Source organism: Buteo buteo, chromosome 5 (assembly GCF_964188355.1).
Source record: "Buteo buteo chromosome 5, bButBut1.hap1.1, whole genome shotgun sequence".
NCBI classification, from domain to species: Eukaryota; Metazoa; Chordata; class Aves; order Accipitriformes; family Accipitridae; genus Buteo; species Buteo buteo.
Window position 1 is genome coordinate 700,047 of NC_134175.1, and position 25,804 is coordinate 725,850.

Genomic DNA, 25,804 nt, shown 5'->3' on the forward strand with positions numbered 1-25,804 from the left:
CACGAATACTGATTAATGGGTGGGATCAGCTCCTGTGCAACTCATTACGCTCATGGCTGCAACCAAACCGTCCTCCCTTCTGTGTGGGGCAGGAAAGTGGAAATATTTCTGCTCTAGGTAGGTATCTGGCCATGCCTATTAACCCAGGGCTGTTAGTCTGGGGCCTCACAGCAGATCCGACCCCCGAGAAGGACCTGCTTTCGCCAGCTGGTTTTCATCCGCTGGAAACTCACCCTCCAGCCCAGAATTATTTGATATGTTGGAACAGAAAGTCAACAGCCTAAAACCAGAGCAGCATCAGGGAACCATAAATTCTTTGCAAGTTATTTGCAGACTTCTGAGATTTTACTCATTCCTCACATTCGAAAAAACATTTAAGAAAAAAAGGACAAGGGAAAAAAAAAAAATGACAAGAAAAAAAGGGGCATTATTTGTGCAATAAAAGCCATTTACAATTCTGAGCAGTGCCAGGGCAGCAAATTTCCCAGGATTTCTAGCATTTCTCCTCAGAAAGGAGTCGACCAGAAGGTTGGTGTGAAACCAGGGACAATGTCCATATCACCCAGGGGAGAGTGTGAGGGACGCACGCTCCCGGAGCGGGCCGGCCCCTCTGCCTGGCACGGCTGCCTGCGCAATCCGGGTCACCTTTTGGCTGCCAACAACGGCTGGAAAATCACTGCAGGCTGTGCCGGGGCTGCCTCGTGTTTTATTAAATAGAGAGGAGACAGCTGAGAGCGCTAATAATGTTTTCCAAAGGTTAAGCATTACAGGCGGTTTCATGGTCTTTACATTTTTAAGTGGTGGATTTCTGCCTTTTCTTTTTTTTTTTTTTGTAAATAAAAATAATCATAAATCCTAACATCTGCTCCCGGGGTGGCAGCCTGAGCCCTTGGGGTCTGCGTTCAGCCAGGGAAGGGAAAGAAGCTGCCAGGGGCTGGTGCAGGTGTTATTTTTAGTGCAACAGCTATTTACCAGCTCCATTCCCAGAGGGAATTCAGGGAGGAAAAGGGATGCTGATGCATTTCTTACTAAATATAGAAAAAGGGTGAGCCGCTGTACACGGCATGACTGCAGCCGCCAGCTCCCACCGGGGATGCAGCCGCAGCGAGGGGGAGGCCGGCCCCAGGTGGTACCTGGCACCCCGGCAGAGTCCCGGCGTGCAGGGCTGGATGCTTAGTTCCCTGCATTTTAACCTTCAAGCTCTTGGCGTTTGGAAAAAGCTTTTTAAAAGCAGCTCTTAGACCTAATTGGCTCCAATTTGAAGCCTTGATCCTGTAATGAATGGCTCCAGAAATCAAACAAAGCATTTTCAACACAAACAAAATTGCCTGTTATGAAAGCAGAACGTTTTTAGGGTAATATTGACTTTAACGCGCTGTCAAGGCAAATCGACAGCAGGGATGAAAACAACCCTCCCTCTTTTAAGGCAGTCCAAATTCAGCCGCTGAGAGGGGACCTCAAACACTCATCCAAGTCTGTTTCATGCCCCCGACAGCGGGCTCATTTCATAACTTATTTAAAATTCTATACCTTAAAAAAAAAAAATAAATCTTGTTTAACAAAGAAAGGGATGCATTTCAGAATTACTCTTCTTCCCTATCTTTAAGCATTTAAAGTTCTCGAGAGTCAGTTTTGACATCAAGGAGCTCCGCATTCCCAGCTAGATGGGGATTCCCTAAGTCCTTTCATATTTAGTCTTCAGCCTACATCCTGTATTGCTTAATATTTACCAATGACCTGGAAGGCGAGCAGTGAGAAGGAAGCATTTGAATATGACAAAAGGCATTTACAAGTGAGGATCAGACAGGCTGGAAAACCAGCCGAGAGACCTACACAAACTGCAAACTGGGCAAACGATCGACATGATAGAAACAGAGTGCATGGCTGGGGGAGCGTGGGGGTGGAGGGAAGCAAAGTAATGGGGATTGGAAGAGAAAGATGCATTATTCATACAGCCTGCGAGGGTCTGCGTCAATGGCATCACCTCCAGGTGATCCGAGATCATCAGAGCATCGGGGCATGCAGCACGACAGACGCCTCTGCTCAGTGCGCCAGGCTGGTAGAGAGGAGAGGGAAGAGCCAGGCTGCAAAAGGAGTGGGATAAAGTAATAAAAGCTTATAGAGCCTTTGGACCAGTCAACGCTGCTGCCACACCTGGATCACCACGTGCCGTGCCGGCTGCCCTCGGATCCATCCTGCACTCCCCAGGGCTCAGTGACCGGGCGGCCGCTCCCGCCCCCACCCAAGAGATATAGACAGACAGACAGATAAATACACACACACACACACACACACTCCCTGGGACACTTAATTTCACTCGTTTCCAGAAGGGTTTCCAGAAGGGTGGCCACTTACAAAGAAGAAGAAAAAGAGTTTAATGAATTAAAGTGCACTTAAGTTAGGGAAAACTAACTGCAAGTCCCACATTAATTGGACATACTTGAGAATCCAACCTTGCCACTGTTTTGATTATGAACTGCAATTTCTGGGCACAGGTGAATTCGCAGCTACCTCCTCCTGAAGCAACCTGCTGAGAACAAATTGCTTGGTCACCTACTGCCTGTTAAAGCGCTCTCTATTTCTAGGGGGGAAAGCACCAAGGCTCACCTCTTATTTTCCTTTCCTGGGGTTTCCACTGCCTTAATTGGCCCCAGTTTACCTTGTGACCATCCTAAAGCAGTGCCGGCTCGGGGATGCCCGCTCTCGGGGATGCCCGCTCTCGGGCACACAACACGCGTGCTCGGCATCCCTTAGGGCAGCTCAGCTGCAAAGCCCACGTCGGCCAGCGGCGGGTCTCCTGGAGGCGCACGTAATGCCGAACGCGCCGGGCACAGAGACGGCCGGGAGCAGGCGTGCCCCGAGGGAGAGCCCCGGCAGCCCGGTCCCGAGGACGGGCTTTGTGCGGGTTCGCACCCAGCTGTGGTCGGAGCTCTCCTGGAGCGTTTTGGAACAGGGGAGCTCCCGGGCCGTTTCATGCCATCCCACCGAGTATCGTGCTGCCAAGAGGAGTCTCTGGCACGCTGAGATCTTCCAGCCTCTCGTGTGCGCTTAAAATACCATTTGATTTAAAAAAAAAAAAAATTTAAAAAAAAAATTGTATTTTGTGGGACCAAGAGTTTTCAAGTGCCGGAAAAGCAGCAGAAGCAATGTTCGCCCCGACCTGTGCTGCCTAACCAAAACCACTTTTGCTAGGTCTGCTCATGCCCTTCTCTTCAGATGGTGTTGTTTCCATTTGGCTTAGTCCACGTGGGAAAGTCAAAGACGGGGAGGCAGAAGTGCCATTTCCTCAATCCCCACCCTGGAGACAAGCACTGTGAGAAGGGGTGATGAGAAAGAAAGGCTACGCTATTTGTGGGTATACAAGAAGCATATGGAAGTAGAAAAATGCCATCCAGAGAAGTCAAATGCATTGAGGTTTCTCCTCCTCGCCCACCAAAGAGGTTTTTATGCAGGGAGGGCTGCCCGGGCAGACGGCAGAGAGGCGGCAAGACCCACCATACAGATGTGGTCCATCCTCCGCCTTCGAGGGCTGCCCAACGCGACGGCCTCCGAGCTCAGCTCTCTCCCTGTTCCAGCACCGCTGCCAATGGGAACTGCCTGGGTTCACACCGAGGAATTCATGTTTGTTCCTCCTGGTTTTCCTCTCTGAGTCGGAGTTACATTTGTTATACTCCGTATCCCATCACTTAATGTATGCAAATTATGTTAAATATTTCATTCATTAAATGGCTCAGGTTATTACTGAATTGCACCTTAAGCTGTTCAGAAAGTTAATTCTTCTTGCACTTGCTCGGTAATGTGAAATAACCGACTTAAATGAATATTTTACAGTTTGTGCTAGACAGAACATTTATTAAAAATTCTGTCCTTTTCAGAGTTATTCTTTTAAGCAGGCTTCAGTGCACTATGCAACTTAAATTATCGAGAGGGAATGATTTTTTTATTTTTTATTTTTTTTTAAAGTTTGTTTCACTCCCAGTATGGAAGAGCCCAACAACCTGCCAAGGACCCAAACTTAAATCTGCTGGGAGAGAATAGCAGTTCGAAAGTGATTTTCTAAAAAGCTAAGGGAGGGGAGGGAAGCAGCAGGAGAATTTGAGAGCTTTTTTGTACTCCTGTAACTCTCAGATAGCTTTGCTGTTTGAAATGAAATAGCTCCCGCAATAGCCCATAACGTGCCACGAGTCCTTTGGGAGTTTAATAAGAGTAATTTGAAGTGACAGGGCTCCAACGCCCGCGCATCGCCCCCTCCCGCGCACGCCGCCGCCATCCGTACATAAGCAAGGCGAAAGCGGTGGGGGGAATAGGTGCAATTCCAGGGCAGCTCCACCTCCTTCCAGCCTCACCAAAAGCCAAGGCAACAGCATCCTCGCCAGCGATGACGAGGTCGTTACTATTTCTCACCAAGGGAACAGGTACTGGCTAACACACCAGCACGGTCTGGCAGCTCCCAGCCCTGTGGACCATCACGCAATCCACCTTCCCCGGGGGTTAAGGCAGGATAAAACATACTCTGATGTACGCCCAGAGGATGGTGTCACACCAGCAGCAGCCCGAGAGGCGAGGCGGGCGTCCTCCGTGCCGGTGCCTCCTCCCGCCGCATCTCCAGACGACTTTCCCGTTCGCACGCCACGGGCAGCTCCTGGGGAAAGCCTGCCAGGCTTCAACCCGTCTTTTAACCGCCGCCCGGCAGCCCCGTCTGTACGAACTTCCCAGGTTTAGAGGAGATGCAGCTGGTTAAAAATAACGATCGCTGGAACGGCGGCACAGGCATCTAAATAAGTCCCTGGCCAGTGACCCAGGGAAAGGCGGCTCCCCCCGGCACGGGCGCATCCCCCGGGATGGAGTCTGACAGCCTCAGCCGTGAGCGGTAGCACAGCGGACCCCCTGGAACTGCAACGACGTCTCATCAATCTCGGCTGGGAAAAACCTTTCCGTTTCCAATGGAAATATGCAAACCAGGCTCCACACTGTAAATCTTCCTTTCCGGCGCTAAGGAGATAAGTAGGACCTATTAACCTCCCATGTTATTTCCAACTTCATTATTGGAGCTGACACGACGAGAGCGCACGGTGACGGCTCTTTTTGGCAGAGTGCATGTAAATCGCTTTCTCAAAGGAAATTACTTCTCTGGGCTGAATGTTATTAATCTAAATTCTCCCTTAGTCAAATTGTTGCCCATAATAAATATGGAACAGGTTGCTATGCTCATCTCCGAGGGCATCCCAATCCAGCTGCAGGTTTTCCCCCGCCGTTTGAAACCTCTTGAGGAGCTGCTCCGTGAGAGCACGCTTCACCCAAGGGTGGGGACCGTCCACCCCGACGGCACCCTGCGCTCACGAGCCCCACGATTTCATCATGAATACGTATTTTCATGCTGCCGGCATGGAGTCCTCCAGCACCAAAACTGTGAGCAGGAGCAAGATGCGGCACGGCGAGGCTGGGGAAGAGACAGGACACGGCCTTCACCTGCGATGTGACGTGGTGGCCTTCCACGGCCAGCAACTTCCATGGCTGGCGCATCATTTATGTCAGCTTCGGTACTGTTAAAGCAGCAAAACTTCCAAGGTTTAAGAGTTTACGCTCCTTCCCAGTGCATATACATCCTCCTCATGCAACTAAAAAACCCCAGAGTTTAAGGAATAACAGATCAAAAAACCCATAAAAACTAGATCAAAACCAAATCTAAACTTTGCCAAAGATGCAGCTAGAAAATAGAAATTTCACATCTTAAATGCTTAGAGGAATTATAAATGAAGGGGAATTTTATTTGCACGGTATTCCTTCATTTTATTGAGAACCAGCTTATAGCCAATAAAGATTTTCACTAAAAATACTCACGGAACACCTGTTTTTTTTCCCCTCCCTTCCATAAGAAGCACGCAATCCCTTCTGCTTAAATACGAGCACACCACAGGGCGAGGGCACAGACCTCTGGCACACACCAGGTACACAGCAGATTTGAAGCATTATAAATCCAGCGGTACAGAAAGCCCTTCTCCTCATTTGTTAGCCAGCCGAGTGTGAAAATGTTAATGAAGGCAGCTATAGTAATCTATGGGAATTTCACAATTAAGATTTCATTCACGTCCAACAGCCCCTGCTCACGCGCAGCCTGTTGTGCATCCACCCTTCCACCTAATAGCAGCCGTAATTGCTGCGCTCTGTCCAGCCACCCTCACCCGGCGGCCCTGATGGGGGAAATTACTGTCATTCTATTAACTCGAACTTTTATTACCTGTATTCCTAAAAGAAAATAAATGCAGAAAGATTTTAAGTGTGTATCTACTCCCCTACACGAGTATTTTTAAAATATAGCACACTGAAAAAGAGCACTGAAGTCAGGCACTATGACGGCACCTCCTTTTATTGAAAAAAAAAAAAAAAAAAAAATCTGAATTTTACAGGTGGCTCATGAAAGCCCCGACTCGTGGGAAACTGGTGTCTTCCTGTTGTTCAGAGAGGTGAGCCTTTAAAGCTTGTTGGGTGCTGAGAGTGCCGGGCGCCCTACTGTGGGGGATAACGAGCTACTGACGCAGAGCAGCATGCCATGGAAGTCAAACCATACAGGTCAACTCTGAAATTAGAAAAGGGAGTGATTTTTCTTAAGTCTTCAGCTTGTCACCAAGATTATCTTGATGCCCTTCCACCCCTCAAACATCCCAGACCAGTCGCTGGTCACCTGGAAGCAGTTGGTGTATTTATTAGGGCTCATTGCAGCACAGTTGCATTTTTATGGGGATTGGGGCGTGGGCACGCTCCCTCCAGCTCCTTGCCCAGAAATTTGTTCTTGGGGATTTGTTTCCGAGTCGGGAGATGGATCGATCCTGCTTTCCCCAAACACCTCCCACGCTCACGTCCCCGGCACCCGTGCCCCACGGCACGCCCAGCGGGTAAGCCGGGCACGGCAGAGGTGCCGGACCCTGCCGGCCACGGCTGGGCACTGACGTTTTTGGAGAGCTGCCCATGGTGACTTCCAGCTCTCCTCCTCTGTTAGAGCTGTTAATTTATCGCTGCGTATAGTGCATCATCAAGGCTGTCCCTCCCTTCCATGTAATTTAAATTTAGGGTAAATACATGCGTTTTGTAGAGTCGTGCTGGCCGCTGTCAAGGCGTACATTGACATGCTCGGCATTTGGGCAGCGCTAACCACGAGGTCATGCCAAACTTTGTGTTGGACGCACAACTTGAACACAAAGTCTCTGCCCACCCTGAGCCAGGAGAGCGGTCTGCCCTGGCGAAGGCAGCCCTGGGACCGCAGCCGCTGGAGGCTTGGTGTTACCGTAGGAAGCAGGAGAGCATCGGCAGCACCGAGCCGTCGCTGCCACGAGAGGACAACGCTCGGCACCGCGGCCGGCAGACAGGTTGGAGGCAGAAGGCACCACGCAAACGTTGTGCGGTTGGAGGCACCAGCGAGAAATGCTTCCAACCCTTGGAGCAGGAGGCTTGAAACATCACAGGCTCCCGCAGGAGCTCCTCAAAGCAACCCCACAGCATTTCGCCACCCTTTTTTTCATCTGTGTTTTGCACAATGCCTCTTCCTGGGAAGCCTGATCACTGTTGAGGCACTGCCGATTCTCAAACATGTTATTCTCAAGCCACGAGCACCACGAAGGCGCGGGCGGGAGCTGCCGAGCAGCACGGAGCCTGCCACAGGACGAGGATGCTGCCCCAGTGCAATTCGCAGCCAGAGCAGAAACAGCTCACGGCAGTAGATGGGAGAGGACCGGCGGCAGCAGCAATCTGTCAGCGGCGGCCCCCGACAGAAGACGTGCATCTCTCTTTTGGCAGAGAAGCAAGGGAAAGAGAATGCACGATAAAACGAAGGCATGCTCACAAAAAAATTACTTCCCTACCACAGCCGTGTGATTTTTAATTTTCCTCTAATTTCAGGACTGCAGCACTGATATAAAAATCCCTATAAGTGTTTTAGGGAGATGGTAATGGTCCTATACTAAAATAATTCAACCAACACTATAATTTTAGTACCACTATCAAAATGAAATAATGGCTGTTTACTATGTTACACCTTTCAAATGACCTTCATTTGAATACAAATTGTGGCTTGAAACTCTAAAAGCTGCTCCATTTCAGGAGGCAGCAAATTGAGGATGTTTACCCAGGGTTTACTCTGCCAGCAGATTCCTCAGTATAACCACATAGGCTAAATTGTTTTTGGGGGGTTTTTCTTCTCTTCTGAAGCTGCTGGAGACTCGCTTAAAGGGCCCGTGTGGATCTGACCGGGAGCCCAAGCGAGACAGAGCGACAACCCTTTGCTCCACTCCAGGCGCAACAGGAATCGCACTTTCTGTTTTATCTGGAAATACTCGTCATCGACAGTGAGACCCGTTCGCTCGCACCTCCCTTGCTTGGATGATGGATGAGGATTATTCTGCTAATAATCAAGTACCCAGCCCGAGAGAGGAATGCAGGTGGGTCCGATCTCAACCTGCACCTGTGAAAACACCATATTTTATTTATTTTTTTAAGGTTCAGCTCTGTCTGTCTATCACGGGCACGGTACTGGTTTGGGGGAGCCCCGCACAGCTGCCTCTTCCCGGAGGAGCTGGCCGGTGCCTGGGAAGCAGGGAAACCCTCGGCGCAGACCTGGGCGGACACAGCGGACACAGGGGTGCTGCGCGGGGAACGGTGTTTCGAAATACCTGGGTTTGTGCGGGTCTTGCAGCTCAGCCCACGCAGCATGAGCAGTGTCTGCCACTAGCAAGGTTCTGCAGAAGAAATTTCACTACAGAAGTTCCCCAATATTTACTCATCCACCTGGGGAACACCAGCCCAGCATCAGCTATTTCTCTCTAATAATGAATTTTTGCTCTTTCATCAACATTAGTCAGAACAAGCTCTGAAAAAATTCCCATTTGGTGCCAGGAATATAAAAGAGAATATTGACATGACCGGCAATAAGCAAAACCAAGCAGCACGCACAGCTGCAAAGCAGCACAAGCTGCTAGCACCCAATTCTTAGCCCTTCTAATATCATTACTAAGCAGGGAAAAAAAGTATTATAAAAAAAAGAAATTTCTTTATAAGGCACCAGAAGTTGCACTATGAACTCCCCTCTGGCAGAGACAGCGATGGGCAACGATCCTGCAAGGATGCTCTTTCCTCAGAAGCTCAGGGACACTCGCCTTTCCCTCCTCTCCCCCCGTTCCCAAACAAGAAAACAACCAACCAAACAAACAACCCCAACTTAAAAAGGCGATTCAGGCTTCAGGCCAAGCAGACGTGGTGCCTTTGGTGCTGTTCACAACGTGAGTGCCACAAAGGGAAAATCCCCACGCTCCAAAAATACGGAGTATCTGTAAACACTCCCACTCCAAGACACCTACGTGTAATTACTCACAACAAGCGAGGAGGAGGAAGAAAAACCCACTTTTTTTTAATTCTCTTCTCTGCGCATAAAAGCTATTGCAAGTGAAGCCCCCAGCCGGCTGATGTTTCCACAGGGGAAGGGCAGCACGTGGCCGCAGCAGCAGGCAGGGAGGGACCCACAGAAAGGGCAACAGTCTGTTTGGCAGCAGCCCCGTTTTGGGGTGGAAAAAAGGGAAATCCCTTCTGTAAAGGGTGACCTCTGCCTTTTCCCAGAGCCCCCCTTCCTCAGCGGGTGCAGCCCTTTTGGGGGAGCAGCCCTCCCCAGGCAAGAGCCAAGCCAGTGACAGATGCTCCAGCCAGAGATCCTGAACTGACGCCGATCTCCTTCATGGTGACATTGTGGAGAAACAAATGGGGTTTAAACGATAGGTGTTGTATAAAACAACTGAAAAACAAGACAAATTAGTCATTAAAAATTAATTTTGGAAAATTACAGTCTTGTTAACAGACACCGTTGCAGCTTTGCACGTTCATTTTCAGGCAGGAGGGAGGAAGGGGATTTAAAACACATTTTCTCATCTTTCATCAAAAACTGAAGCGATAAGAGACAAATGCCTTCGAAAGCCCGTGTTTCTGCACTGCACAAATTCGCAACCTGAGTATATGTGCATTTGCAATTTGTACTCGCAAGGAGGAAAAGCCATTGTATTGAGCGATTCTCCCATCTCCTCATAAGCTGCCTCCCCATCCCTCCAGCTCGCGGTGTTCCACTGCTGTCTGACCTCACTCCCCATTACACGTCGGGATTTCTGGGGAATCGGGGTCTGGCACTGCGGGGCCTCCAGCACCAGCTCCTCCTGGCTCTGCTCCACCGGGAGCTCTCAGCCGGTCTTCCGACACGGCACGGGAGAGACGAGGGAAATCCATCACATCCTGCCTGAACACCATCAGCAGGCACAGCTGGGAAAGTTACCCCAAACCCCACAAAACCCTGGAAGCTCTTTGCACATTTGACAGCAAAAGGCAGCGTCTGCTCCCAAGAAGATGGGAAGGTGCCTTCTCACCTAAAAAGGGACGGGATCCTGACCACAAGGCAAGAAATCACAAAAGATATGGGGGAAGAGCGGAGCGGACCCACGCCTTGCGTGGAGGCAGGGGACCCCAGGCAGGGACCGCTTCTCCTGAGAGCATCCCCCTGTTGCACCCACATCCCCCAGTCTGCAAATGGCAGGGCCCGATCCGTCCCCCTGCACCACGTCCAGGTGCCTGGAGGACGGCCCCATTCGGCGAGGGCAGCAAAAACGAGCCGGTGCCAAACGATGCAACCAGGGGAAGGCGAGCGCCTGCAACCTTGAGCCGAAAGCCCCCACCACAAAACCACCCAAGGGATGCTCCGACGTTATTTTCACGCTCTCGACAGCGAGGACTACGCCAAAATACTCAAGGTCAAGAGACCAGCATGGTTCGAGGCAATCTGCGCCTCTTAAAACAGTGACAAATATGTTATTTAATTTTAATGAGCTTTTTTGCATCTCCAATCTAATTACGGCATTATCAAGTACTGCTCCGAACTGCAGGTGGCTTCTCATTACTTGGGGTAAGGCTGTCACAAGCATTTTTCATGAATACTAAAAACCGCTTCACTTCACTACCCGCCCTGAAACTTCCCCAGCCCGGCTCCCCCGCTCCTGGTTAGGGGCTCACAGGAGAGCTGTGCCCCCCCGCCACCACCCCCAAACTCTGAAGAAGTGAGAGCATTAATGCCACAAGCTTTAAAAGCTTCTTTTTCAAAGACCCCGTTTTCCAGCCAGTGGCTCCACTTTTGAATTTGGGGTTTATTGTGGTTAACAGAGAGCAGTGCCCACCCAGCACAGCCCTGCGCACCTGCCCGGCTCCTCCAGCCAAAACCCCAAGGGGAAACCTCTGCATCCACCAAAAAAGTCGTGTTTTGGTGCGTGAGATGCTCCTATTGGGCGAAATCTCCCCCAAAAGCAAACGTCTCCCTGTTCTGCACACAAAAGCAAGGACACCCTGTGAAAGGGCACTTAAGAAAACCCCTCTCTTCCAGATCACTTCTAGTTTTTGCTTTCAACTTCATGTTTTTTAACATCATTATTAAGGACAAAGGAAGTGCTCCAACGTCAAAAGTGTTTTGGCAAGATCAAAATACTTCAGTTTCTCCTCAAGCTTTTCAGAAAATCAGATTTCTCCAACGGTTTCTGGCCGACTCCTTTGACCGCCTCTAGTCATCAGTTATTGTTTCCTCCGTGTGGTGCAAAGTTGCCAGAGTTCACGTCCAAAAAGCTCCTGCCTAGACTGTTATTCAGACGCCATCAAAAATCAGATGTTTTAATTCTCCCCAAAAACCTTCTTCCCCGAGCGGTTTGGTGAACACAGGCAACACACAAGCGATAACAAAGCCCTGACAGCAACTTCTCCTCTTAAGAAGCGTGAAGGCCTGGAGGACACCGGCTCCGTGGTGACCCCAAATCCTCAGCCCTGGGGAGCCGGGAGCAGCCCCTGCAGAGCCACAGGGATGCAAGGACAAGGAGAAGGAAACCAGAGGACGGACGATCCCTTCCCCACAAGCTCCCTTTGAAACACACACGTCCCGCTTAAAACCCGGATTTACTGGTGGTTTTTTTCCCCGAAGGCTCTGCGGAAAGCACCGTGGGCTGCAGACAGCTGCAGGGAACAACACAGCTACCCGTATACGGGATGCTGTCCTACGCTCCCGCGAAGGGAAAACAGCATTTCCTACCTTGGCCGTTTCCACAGACACAACGCTGCTGTTAGCCAGGAGTCACAGAGCACAGCATCGATCCCCACGTGCTGGCACCGACAGCGACCAGCATCTTACAGCCCCAGCACCAGCCAACACGCAGCCCAGCTCAGCCTCTGAATTACCTCTTTTTGCCCCAAACAGCCACAACCAGGGGCAGCCCGCGGGCTTGCCCGAGTGGGAGCACTCACCAGCATCCAGGGAGCCACAGGGCTGATGGGGGGGTCGGCGAGGGGCACTCAGGACCACTGGGTTCTGCACTGCAGGAATGCTCCGGCAAAGTGAGCTCGGCCGCAGGCAGGTGCTGGGCTTGTCCCAGTTCCCCCAGCAGCCTCGTCAGCTCCCATTGAGGGCAGCTGGGAGAGCCCCATCAGCTGAGCAGCAGCACCTGGGCCACCTCCTGCCACACGGCCAGATATCTGTGTATAGACGTATACATGTATACGCATGTATGTATAACTTAGCATGCACAATACGCACTAAAGCTCCCCTTTGTCGCATGCAGCTTTGTATTACAACAGAAAAAGTTAACGTTGGAGGAACTGTCACTTGGAAATGAGACTTATCAGCGCCTCTGCTGCAGTAACAGCATGTTTTGTCTCCCCTGACCTTGCTGCAAACCGCAGTCGCCTCTGAGAGGCGTCTCCCCCCCCAACAACTGTAGCCAATTACTGCCGCATGGTTGTTTAATTATATTTCCCTGTGCGCCGCGACGGTTGCCGCTACCGGTGCCCCAGCATCGCAGGGCGATGGTAAAGCAGAGGCAGGCAGGTCCAGCCGGGCACGGGCAGCCTGCCCTGCACGGAGGCTGCCCGGCACCTCCGGGGAATTAGTAATTTGGGCTGGGAGAGGGCGCGTTTCCTCGCGGAGCGGGAAGTTGCCGGGAAGTCCAGCGAGTGAGGCAGAGAAGGCAAGCGAGCGTAACGCAAATCTGCATTTGCTCAGCTGCGCCTCGGAGGAACTCGCCGGTTCCCCGCTCCCCCCAGCCAATTTACTCGGGGAGCTCGGGCTCTTCTCCAGATAAGCACATTGACTTTAAAATAAAGTGCGTGCCAACAGCTGCAGCACCGAGACTGGAGCAGACAGAGATGTGGCGCTGAATGATAATTAAATACATTTTCATCATCTGTCATTTTTTACTGCAGGTGCCGGTGTAATAAATCCGAGCTTGACTCTTTTGTCAGCTGGCAGCGAACACGTTTTAACGCCAAATCCTGGGGGACGAATTCAGAGTCGCTTGGCCTTGCAGGGGGGAGGAGCTGCCTCTAACGTGCCAAGCGGGTAACTTATACCTGATTGCTTTCACAATGCTTTTATTATTTTGGTGATACGGATGTCTGATGCAGCATTTCAATCCGCTCCAACGGGCTACAGGGAATGCAAACACCTCCACCGACGTTCCCAACTGGACCACAATTCTCCCAGCGCAGCGCCGGCTCCGCTCTCCTCGCCCCCTCCGTGCTTTCCCAGCATCTCGGCGCGCCCGCGACCGACTGGGGATGTTACGATTTTGGTCGAAGAGGAAACAAAGTCAAGGGAAAAAGGCAAACAGACAGAATTTGCAAATTAATTTAATTAGAACAACTGCAACTCAGAAAATTAAACATTTAAGTTAATAAGCCGTAAATCCAACTTGTAAATCTAGCACACAGTGAAGGAGCAGCTCTGCTTCCCTGCGGATGGATGCAAAGCACTCGTAATTCATCTCATGGAGAACAAAAGTTCTTCGCTGGAGACGCTGCTGGGACACCCCGCGTGACATCATCTTCCATGGGCACCTGCCCGTGATGCAGCACCAGCCCGTAAACATATTGACGCCGTGGTCCTCAGTCCAAAATTCCCACTGGAAATGAGATACGGCACATCCAGCCCTGCCACGGCGAGGAGGAGCAAGCGGAGCTGGACACAGCGGCCACCTTTGCCCGGCAGAAGGGATTTTATTGAAATGCTGCCATTTTCTACTGATCTTGAAAACTGAAACTTTTCGGGTCTCTGTCACAAACCAAAGAACCAAGAGAAATGTGGAAAAAATCTCCCTGAGCCTTTTCTGGGCTCCTCCATTTTAACTGATCAACCTTGTTTCACCTGCCTTCAGCCGAGCACATCAATTAAAAATGCCCGACCCCATAATTGGTATGAGAAAGCTCATGGGCAAAGAGCCGGCACTGCACCCTGCTGTAACTCTGGCCTCACCTTGTTTTCTGAGTCAGCGGGGTAGGACAAGTCCCAGACAGAACCGTTTTATTTTGCTCCGTGTGCTGCAGTCTACCGCGACCTGTCATTTCATTTAAGGTCAAAAAGGGATTTCTGCCCATTACCTTGGCAGTAACAGAAAGCTGGCAAAAAAAAGACATTTCCAAACTTTTCCCCCAATTCCCTTCAGCAAAGAAAACAAAATCAGCAAGGATAACAAAAGTAGCTATTTGTGTCTGTGCGGACTGACATGGGAGATGAAACCAGCCCAGATGCTCTCCTCCCATGCCAAAGTCACCCCGACGGGCTATTTGCTATTTCGGGGGTTGTTTTTTTCCGAGCGCTGGAACTTTAGCTGCAACAAGTCAAAGCCTCGGTGATCCGCCTGATGCATCCCACCTCTGAAGAAACACAGATTTTCTTTTTTCCATTACTGGCAAAAACACTGCAGACAAATTTTTAGGTGAACTCTACTGGGACAAAATGCCTGGTTTATCGCTTCCCCCCCCGCCCAGGCTTGGCTAGGGCTTTCCACAGATACTAAAAAAAAGGCGGCTCATTAGCATCACTTTGACGGCAGCACAGGGACCCAGGCTGGGCAGCTGCGGTCCACCAGGGAGAGCAGCTTCTGCAGTTGAGTCCATTCATGGGAAAGAAGATGTTAACACTGAAACCTGGGTGCTGCAAAGGCAACGACTCCCTGCAACCCCTGCAATAGGCAGAAATAAGCTCCCTTTTCTCCCCAAGAAGAAAAGCGCAGTAACAAATACTTATGAAATAAAGCCAAATCTGGCAATCTCCTGCGCAGGAACTCATTAGGAAAGTTGAAATACTGAGTTTACATTTTTCCAAACAAAGCACTTGATCCCAATATTCACTCTCACAGGAGTAAACTGTTTGAAGGAGATGGATTATTTTACCGAAAGCTTTCTTCTCTTTGGCTTCCACACGCAGCCCGGCTGATGCACCAGTCAGGTACAAATTCAGGTGCCGCGGGATGCTCCTGCCTCCGAGCTCGCCCCATCCCCAGGAAGGATCACCAGCCCAGGCACTGGGCTCTGCAGGGACAGGAATCATCTGCAACGAGCTGGGGCTGGCAAGAGCATGGAGTGCAAGGGGAGAAGTCAAAACACCAGTGGAGAATTGTCCTCCCGGTTTTCACTACCGAGCGCAGGGTAACTCAGCGTGCCGATGGCTGGGGCTTGCCAGATGCACCCAGCTAATTATAACACCAGCACTTATGTAATTAGAGCTTGACAACTTATAATGCGAGCCTGAAAATCAGAGCACTTTATTTATCCAGACAAACCTATATTAATGCAGTTCTCCTTAAGATGGTAGAAATCGTGTTTACGGAGTATTTGTAGGTGCCTCTCTGAATCCAGCTGCCCTGAACGGTCTCTCCCCTCCCAACAGCACGGGCTGGTCGGGTCGGAAACGCGCAGGTAAAAGCTTCGGCAGCACTCTCGGTCTTCCAGGACTTACTGCACTTTCAGTCCAAAAAAATCCCCATTTTTATTTGAGGTGGATAATGCATCTGAAGGGATAAATAGCTGTCATTCCTGCCCTCACCACCAAAGCAGGCACGAGCAACTGCTTTTGCCCCTGAGATGGTTTCCATATGTATTCGCTCTGTGCTTCACCCCTCAACAAATTTTGAATTTAGCCTGTTGCTTTGCCAGCGGTATTTGTGTCTGGGAGCAGTAAATGCCTTTTTTAAAAAATTAAATTAAATTTAAGCATAAATAAACAAGTGGCTACAGGAGAGTGGACACCCCCCCCCCCCCCGTTTTGCGTAACAGGAACCAAACCTGATGCTAGCCTGCTTTTCTGAGTTTTCTTAGCAAGCGCACTGCGTCAGCTCTCATTTAACAGAGCAGCAACAATTACAACACCATCAGAACACAATCTCCAAACGTAAACCTCCACAAAAAGCTGCGATTAAACTTGCAGGCAGTAATCATAAACACTTAATTTACAGCACATACAGACCTTTCCCCCAGAGTTGGAAACCCTCCCGAGACGGGGTTCTCACCACTCTCCCTGTCACGTTCCTAAAAACCCATCACCTGTCAATCAGCTCACAGACAACTATTTGCTTTTCTCGACACGAGCATCGTGGCACCAGCTCAGGGTAGGTGAGCACTGGGTGTTTCCAAACAGGAATCGCCGTCCACCTCCCCGTCTCTGGGAGTGGCAAACCAGCCTCTTTCCACCTCTTCAAAACCGTATCCATCGACTTTTGCTTCTTCCAACGTCAGCCGCGTAGCTGCACAGCTACCCGTACCTGGCCGCTGCCGAACCTAACAGACATGGGAGTACAATTCCCACCTAGAAAGTGCCGCTACTCAAAACACCTCTCGGGCGGCTCATAACGCCTGGTTTAAACAAAAGCACGTTTTCATTTCATTTTGAACGTTCCCATGGATTAAAGATTTGGATGCCACAGCAAAGCAAGTTAAACATTTACTTTCTATTAAAACATCTAAATGAGAAGATTAAAAACTGGTTTACATTTAACAGAAAGGGAAAGTCAAATCAGCACAGGAGCAGCTTAGCGGGTACTTAAAGCCAAGGCGCTCTGACGGTGAGAGGTAATCAATTTAAGGAGGCAGGGATTTCTTAAAACTACTCAGAAAGGGGGAAAAAAGTAATAGACATGCATTTGAAAAAATCTTTCAATTATCTCTCCCAAAGAACACCTCCCAAAGCCTTTCTGCTGCCAAGTCTAATAGGCTTGCTTCAGCAGACAGCTCTTGCCCCAGATTTCCACGTAAAATGTTTTCACAGCTTATTAGTCTATTTAGCACGTTGTGTGCTTAAGCCCTTTTGTTTATTTTTCATTTGAGATGGCAGGAGGAAAAGATCCTATAGAATACATAAGGCAACTGTCTGAAGTAACAGCAGGTAGAGGTGACGGAGGTGACACAAATGACACAGCTGATCGGTGTAAGAATTTATGCTCTAATTTTCTAACATCCAAATAGACCCTGCTTGGTAACCAAAAACTACCAAAACTATGGCTGGTTACCGCTAGGCCAAAATTCCTCAGGGAAGCAGAAAGTCTCACTTTACAAAGCCAAAATCCGAGTCTACTTGCAATAACCTGCGGCCAATTTAACACGCGTGCAGATTGGAGAACGGCTCGGTTTCATCACGCCGGTAACAAGGCAAAGCTCCAACGCTGCTGCCGGGGACCGTCCTTCCACGGTGTTTATTACGTAAGCTTCTTGACGATACATCTCGTCAAGAGATTTAAGTGACGCCATTTAAGACGACCACCAAACCCTCAGGTTAACACAAAGCACCCTCTCTGCCGCACACAGTCCCCATCCAACATCCGACATCTAAAATCTGGTACAGCACCGGCACGTGCAGCGATACCCACGCGGCCAGTAGTGAACCCCCCTCCTTAGGGACTCGCAGACGGAACCCCGTCGCCAAGTTTAAGAGTGATGTATTCTTACTTAATGACTAGTAGATTTTAAAAACCCTACAATAATAGAGCTCTATCAGTTTATCTCACTGCCATTAAAAGAAAGAATCAGAGCACCCATTTCCTGTGTAACAGAATTAGATTTAATCCCCCCAGGCGCTTTAGAGGTCATCCCAAAGATAAGACTCTATTTTAGCTGTAATCCTCGGGTTAAAAAGTTTATTAAAAACACAGAAGTGAAAAGCAGTAGAAGGAAGCAGGGTGGGGGGGCAGAGTGGAAGCGCGAGGCAAACGAGAACAGCCCGCAGCTCCCCCTGGGGTGGGGTTTTTGGTTTTCTTTTAAATGATTGTACTTAATTTCTGTTTGAAGCAGCACCCCAGCCGAAGAAAGCAGCATGTGGGAAATGCTATTCAACCGGCCTTGTCAAATAAAAGCATTTTGGCACGAGTATATACTATACAAAAGGAACAACGTCTTTTAGCTAAAATATTTGAAAGAAAAGTTTTACAGCTATGAGCTACAGAGAGCTTTCTCCGATATTTTCCATTAGCCTCTCTGATCATGCTGAACGAAACGATCTAACTTACAAAGTATTTTAGGACAGAACTTAGAGGTTCTACTTGCAACCAAGTGGATTTTGCAGCTTACGCTACACACAGACGGGAAAGTAGACGAGCGGCTCCAAGGCTCACTGGCGAGAAGCCACGCGACCCGTTGGCCACGGACGACGCTCATCGTGAAGGGTCCCGGTACCCGCGGTAAGCGGGAGGCGCGGCAGCAGCCCCGGGACGCTTCGCCGACTACGGCTCGCTCGACCCTGCGGCGCCCGAGCGCGTCGGCTTTCTCGCGGTCGCCGCTCGCAGCCCCGGCACCTTCACGCGGGAGCCCACCCGCAAGGCAGCGCCGACGCCGGACCTCTCCCTGCGTCCCTCCCAGGGGACGATTCATCTGAACGACACAGCTTTGGCTTCCCTATAATCGCCGTCTCCTCAAAACTCTGATCTTCCCTGCAAAATCTGCACATTAAATGCCTTCACAGCACCCTCCTGTGGGGATTCCGCGTCCATACAGAGACGGGGGCAGCTAGAAATGGGGCGTGCGAAGGAAATCCTCCTCCTCCTCGTCCTCTGGCGACGCCGGCAGGGACAGGCAGCCCAAGCCGCCTTTGCCGCCCGCTCCGAGCACGCCAGGCTGACCCGCTGGCACGCGCCGTGTCCCCGGTCGCTGAGCGGAGCCGGGGGTGCGAGGCGACGCCAAACACACCGCGACCACCAGCCCGGTCCAGCCCGAGGGGACGGGGCGAACACGGGGACTGCGCCGCGCTCCTCCGCTCGGCGTGCGGGGCCCGAAACCATCCAACGTGTTGGCCTGCGAATTACCGATTTGCAAAGCCAAGTAATGACAGGTAATGTTAAAAAAAAAAAAAAAAAAAAAGAAAAAAATGGTTAAAGCAGATTTTCCTGTGGCAGCCACTGACAAATAAAAATGCCACCTCGACTATTTCACTGGGGTTTGCAATTGCTACCCAAACAGGGTATGCTGATGTTTAAAAAGCTGCTCTCAAAACTAGAGAAATCTCCATTCACCAGCACATTATTCTGGAATCACTTAGGCTTTAATACTTCTGTTTTTGTGGTGATGCTACAGTTTAATTCAGATACTTGAATGCATTTTTACCATAAGCTACAGTGGGTTTATGCAACGCTTTGCCACCGCGATGAAAACCTGGCAGTTCACTTATTTCTAAGAGGAGGAAGACTTGAGAGAGTTTATAATTATTACATTACTAAACATTTATCTTTAAAAAAAAAGTTCCTATGTTACTTACGGTGTTGATTTACAGCATGCAGAGTGGAACTGCGATACAGAAATCCCATAGATACCACATACCTTCCCGCTTTTTGCAAGAACGCTGTAAAATTAGCGTTGAATAAATCTCAAATCTGAATTATTGACTATCCTTTAGGATATGTCGTAATTTAATGCGCCTCACCGTATAAGACTTGTGGAGCGCACACAGATCAATTCACTTGTGCAACGTGGAATAAGAACACTTACATGGCATTATTCACTTTCAAAGCATCTCGCACCACATTAATTAATCTTAACAGATGATGCTTCTGTAGGAACAAACCAACTTTTTTGGTTCCCAAATCAATAGGTTTTTTTTTAAAAAATCTAGATATTCAGTGAAGTGCACAGACACACATGCAGACAATGATCTAATATTTTAAAAGGTTTAGAATGAGGTAAGAGTGATCGCAGGAGGGATGATATTCCCACATTTACTTTTTCCTCCACCTAACAAGAGGAGTTCTTTCCATACGCTTATCAATTGGTAATGACTGTTTTCACTTGTCTGGAATCGCATGTTGCTCCCGTCCCTGGAGCACACAAGGATTCCGTCATGAGAAAAACACGTTCTTTACAACGTCAAGAGCAAAACTACAGAAGCACACGGTTTGCCGTGGCCAAGGAGGCTGGCCAGAGCCCAGCAGCTCTGGTTGCAGGGCGGCAGCTCGCCCGTGCAGCTGCAGGGCATGCAAAGGGCAAAAGCGGCACAAAATTTGGGAGTTGGGTACACCGTGGGCGGGCGCCCGGCATGCTGCGTGGCCACGCTGCTGCCAGCACGCCTGCGCCACAGACTTGCTGGTCTAGGTCCTGGCACAAAGCATACATTTCCAGACAGAACTGCAACTTGCGTCAATGTAGATGTGTATGTCAATGGAGATGTAAACGCATCTAGAGAGCGGTAAAGAAATACAAGTATTTGGTGGATTTTCAGTTACGATTTAAGAAGTTTTACACCTAGAAGCCTCGGAAAAAACCTGTACTTGGAACCATTTGTCTCCCTTAGTTATCCCCAAACAGAATAATAATCCAATTAGGGGCCTTAGATGGACTTTGCATTGCCAACAGCTGAAATACTGTGAGGACGTGATATACTCCAGATTGATTTCAACATGTAGAATCAATCAGAAATAAGCCATCAGAGAGGAGCATCTAGTTTGGAAAATTCAAGTGCAAAACTGCGATTAAAAATTGCCATTCCGCTGCTGGAAAGCCTTCTCGTATTATCTTACTGGGCAATAACTAAACCCTCCTCTTGAAAGTTAAAAAAATCACTGCAACCATGTACCTATGAGAAAGGAAGAGTTGCTCAGCGTGTCACCTCTAATTTGCTACCAAATTCTGAAGACATGACTGAGACCTGCAGCTGCTCTTCCAGGGCAAAGAAAGGCTGAGGTTGATGGCAAGCAGGGGCATGGAGGTGAGGGCTGAAGTCCTTCCAGCGGAACCCAGAGAGGCAGAGCGAGCAGGCAGGAACAGCAGCAAGATGAACCAAGAACACAGTTGTTACTGTGACACAACATGTGTGTCCAGGGAAGGCTGGTATTGGGTAGGAGCCTCTCATCGTTAATGGATGTAAGACATTACTCATTATTACTACCATCAGAAACGACAGCATCATCCGGGCAGTAGCAGCAGTATTTTCTGGATGAGAACACTCCATTTCTACCTTGAAGAATATCAATGCTTCCTCCACTGCCCAGCCTTGCTAGTGGATAGTAGAGCTATTCCCAGCTACAAAGAAAATGTGTCCTAAACAAATGGAGAGGAGAAAGGCAAATACAATGTTTGATAATAAAGTCTTGCAAGCTGAAGTCTTTTACAGGAGGGAAATAATCTCAACAGCTGGAAGGACACCTTTCCTCACACCAAGGTCAGATCTTCCAAAGGAACCGAGGCCGCAAGGCAGCACGCAGATTGGCCCCAACCCAATCGGTATCGCAGAGAGTACCGTTCCCAATCTGCTTTCTTCTACACATCTCCAAGAGGAAAAGCAAATGCCAAAGCATAAACCCTTGTTAACAAATTACATGTGGATCCAACTACTGAATTAGTAATTTCTTAGCCTCTCATCAGCCTACCACCCTGCTAACACATGAGGACCAAGGAAGACGGGAAGTTAATAGATTTGACTTGGGTGAAAAAGTAGCAGTGCTTCTCATCAGGAATTTACACGAGTGCCACGGCACCTTCCCCCTCCAGGTCCCTCGCAAAGAACGGAGAAAGGCAAGTTGTAGTATTTGTTTCATACGTTCATCACAACAGGAACATCACCCAGATCTAGACTAGGTCCAAGTAATAATCACTGTAATTAGCACTTCATTCATATAATTACCAGCAGACCCCATAACATTTTACAATGGAGGTAATTACCCATATTTTACAGCTGAGGAAACAGATACAGTGCAGGTGAATAACTTAAAAAGAAATCATCAGTAAATCTGTGGCACAGCCAGACACTGCAATTATCCTTATTTCCAGCCAAGGCTCTCCCCAATAATCCATGCTGAATTCACTTCTGTCTTGTGGGAAGGAATCCAGAGAAAATAAACACAAACTGGAATTTCCAATGTCTAGAAGAGCTGAAAAGCAGACAAGGCAAACCTGAAGGAGAAATAAAAACACATTTTTATCACTGAACATTTTCTCACCCGAGGTCTGCAGCTAAGAGCGAAGGAAAGACACAGGACCCTAGCTCTAGCATACACAGAAAGCCAAATGCAGGGTTTCGATTGCTATAGGAGTTCTACTTCCGTAAGCAGAGTAAAAGCAGAAGCAGAAGACTGAGTCGGGGAAGGCTGCCCAATGGCGCCGGCTTACCCCTCCAGCGATCAAAGACCTTAATGCCTTTTGAGCATTTAAAGATTAAAGCAACAGCAGCAATTAAATTATTTAAGGACTTTGCAAAACAATAATACACACAGAGCAGCAAGCGGGGTGAGAAGCCTGGGAAATTCACCCCCAGCCCCCGAGGAGAAAGTCCCGAAGAAGCCGACTGCCAGGGCAGCAGTCCTCCCGCGGCCGCCGCTCCGACAGCCTGGCGCAACCGCCCGCAAGGCTGGAGCAGCTCTCGGGCTTTCCTCCGCTAAGTGAGAATTCCCCTTCCCCTCCACGCACCAGAGCAACAAGATTCTCACCCAGAAGCCGCTGGCCCTGAAACACAGTAGTAGGGGACGGCTGCCCATTTGTTAGGTTTATGGCATACAGACAGATTCTGTACAGAAATCTGTGTTTTCTCAGATACAGACTTTGGGGGCGGGGGGGGGTGGAAATCTGCCCTGCACACTACTTCATCCTGCATGTGTGGATGAGTTTTATTATTAATAGAAAAATGTTTGCTTGTGTTGACTGATAGATCTGTTTTTCAAAGTAGGCCAGACTGAAGTGAGCAATTTGTCTGCTGCCTATGTATATTTTATTAAATGAACAGCACATGCAGATGATTGATACACAAGTGTGTCTATTAGGCTGAATAAAGCAGATTAGGTTAATCCGACCCCAGCTGCATTACCTGAACTGCAAGACATGCAATGTTCTAAATCTAGTAAATGTGCCAAGTATTTCATTTCAGCCATTTAGCCTTATCGTAAGGTTCGCATATAAAAGCATCCAGCAGTAGAAGATATTGCACAAATTTCAAAATTAAGACTTGTTTCAGGGGTGGATGTTATCAATATTCTGGCTTTGAATAACAGAAAAACCTCATAAGCAGGAACAAATCTCTCAACAGAGTATTCTCTTAATATTTAAATAGACAAATGTTTTGCTTTGCCAACATTTTGCAGCATTTGTGTAGTTCTTTGATTAAGCGTTTGAGGAAAGCATGTATTTTAGTTCCTGTTCAGTAAAAAACAAGCTCAGTAAAATGAATTAAGTTCTTCATGGCATCTCTTGCCATAAAATGGACAACTGTTGCTAGTATTATCTACAGTCATCCAGTAACACTGCAGCAGAAACCCAAAGACAGACTTTAAGCTTGGGTAAATGGTAATGCTATTGCCATGTTAACAAAGCAGCTTTTCTTACTAATATTTAATGTTGTTTATACAGGAAACTGAGAACAATTCCCATCCTCCCTTTCCAAGGGCTCTACCTCCTCCTTCCCCAGCAGCTCGAGCATCCTGGAAGCCCCTGCAATAGCTAACAGGCATAATCCATGCTCATTACTCCGATTTCTGTGAATAACCATCTGCATCTGCCAGAATACTTGGAAAGATCATGAAAAAGATAGCATGCATCATCCTGTGTCACCCAAACATCTTGTGAGATACACCCAACTATCTCCATCGCTAAGAGTGCTTACCTTATGAAAAGAAGGCAGGACGGACATGGCAAAATGCCTCCGAAATAAGAAATTCTACCCATCTTTTAAGCCCGTGTGTTTTTATATTATTGACTCCAATTCCCAGCATCAGACGTTTTTATTCCATCACTTTTTTTTTTTTCCTTGCTATTTGTTCTACCAGGAGGCAGCTGAAAGCCAGCCCTCTACACAGAGAAGGGAGATTCCCTTTGGTTTCCAGATGTCTAAATAAAGTTTTTTTAAAAAATTGCTTTCCTAGAAAGTCAAGGCATTCATGTCTAACTGCTGCTGATATAAAATATGTGTTACAAGGAAGAGAAAAATAGTCTTCAAGGCATTTTCTTGGGCAAAAAAAAAATATTTTCTCCACTGAGTTTTAAAAACCCTGTTCTGAAGACTGGAGAAATAGCTCGAGATGATTTTGGAGGATCATACTTCTCCAGCTGACAGGCAGCATTAAAACCAGAGTAAAAGCCAAATCCCAGCTATCCAAAACATGCTCGATGTAGGAGTGGCAGCTTTGCATACCAGAATTGATGACTCTAGGCCTACAAAAACTATTACAGCTAAAATTTGGAATAGGAAGCAAAAAGGGAAAAACCACCTGAACGCTTCAAACACTGATGTAGGCTGTGATTGTCCATCTCAGCTCCTAACCACTGGGTCAAAGAGAAACAGGTGCATCAACGCAGAGCAGATACTGGTCAGCAGAATTTTGTGAATACTGCTTTTGACTGCCACATTCTTTTTAACAGGTGACTCTGCAAACACAATGAAGGGCAGTTTAAAAGCAGAGCTCTTGCTATTTAAGCACAAAGATTAGTGTTGGAAATACCTTTTTCTCAAGCACGGATGCTAATTAAAAATAGAAGATGCTTCCTGAAGCAGACTCCGGTGATGACAGTGCATCCCCAACGCTCAGGGGTAAAACCTGCTGGGGCTCAACCCACCAAGCCTTCAGAGGACTCACAGGTAAATAAGGCAGCTCAGGCTCAGCCCCGGGGGCCAGCAGCACCCCCAGCAAACACTGCAGCAGAGCTTGCTGCAGCCTCTGTGGTGCTAGGGAAAGTATCAGCGGGAGGGTTTTCAGACGGGCTTCGGGCTCCTCCAAAAGAGGCCAGGCATGGGCAGTGGCCAGGTGAGGTTGGCAGAGCCGACTTGTAATATGCGAACAGCTCACTACAATTTTAATCTGTAGTTCTAATGAACGATATAAAGTTTTATAAGCATCAACAAGGCTCAGAGAAGACCTAAATCCATTTCAGTGCTCATTTAGCAGCTTCATCTGTGTGCAATTAAAACTTCAGCATTAAATGTTAGAGAATAAAATAATGAGACACTTAAAAAATAATCTGTGCTTCAGTGGGCTGTGCTCAGTAGATTTCATACGATCATTTACAAGATAAAAATAGAATCTGGCCAAAATCTGTCTTACATGCCAGTACCCTTTCAATAGAAAAATGGAAAGAAAACACCTGCTTAACTTTGGGGGGCTTTACTACCCCATGTACGCACAACACTGCTTCTTTAAGCACATCCATGCTTAAAGCACATCCCAAAGCATTGATAACTTCCCTTTTGGCTTCAATGATAATGTAAAAATAAATGTAAATTAAGTTTCAATCGAGATTTTCATTTTGGTCTAAAGCCTAATCTTTTATTAAAATAGCTATCTGTTTTAAGCTGATGGCTAGGAAAAGTTATCTTCAGGATGGGGAACAAAATTTTAACAATAAAGAATATTTCTTAGTCATAAGAGTATCTTAAATGCTCCCATGATTACTTTACGCTACCAAAATGTGACTGGGGTGGGGTGGGGACATCAGCATGTGTTTTACTGACCAAAAGAACTGCACAGAAAAGCAAATTAAAACCAAAGATGTACGGAAATATCAAAATTAAAAATTA

The 25,804-nt window shown here is 48.3% G+C and overlaps 1 protein-coding gene and 1 long non-coding RNA gene across 2 annotated transcripts in view; both read right to left on the bottom strand.

The window, feature by feature from the left end:
- Nucleotides 1–25,804, bottom strand: part of CAMTA1 (calmodulin binding transcription activator 1) — a 322,140-nt gene that overhangs the window by 254,703 nt on the left and 41,633 nt on the right. The window lies entirely within an intron of this gene.
- On the bottom strand, nt 21,884–25,421 carry LOC142030778 (uncharacterized). The gene is made up of 2 exons (XR_012650293.1): nt 24,501–25,421; nt 21,884–22,197 (listed from the first exon to the last, which is right to left on the bottom strand). It is a non-coding gene; the product is annotated as an uncharacterized LOC142030778 (long non-coding RNA).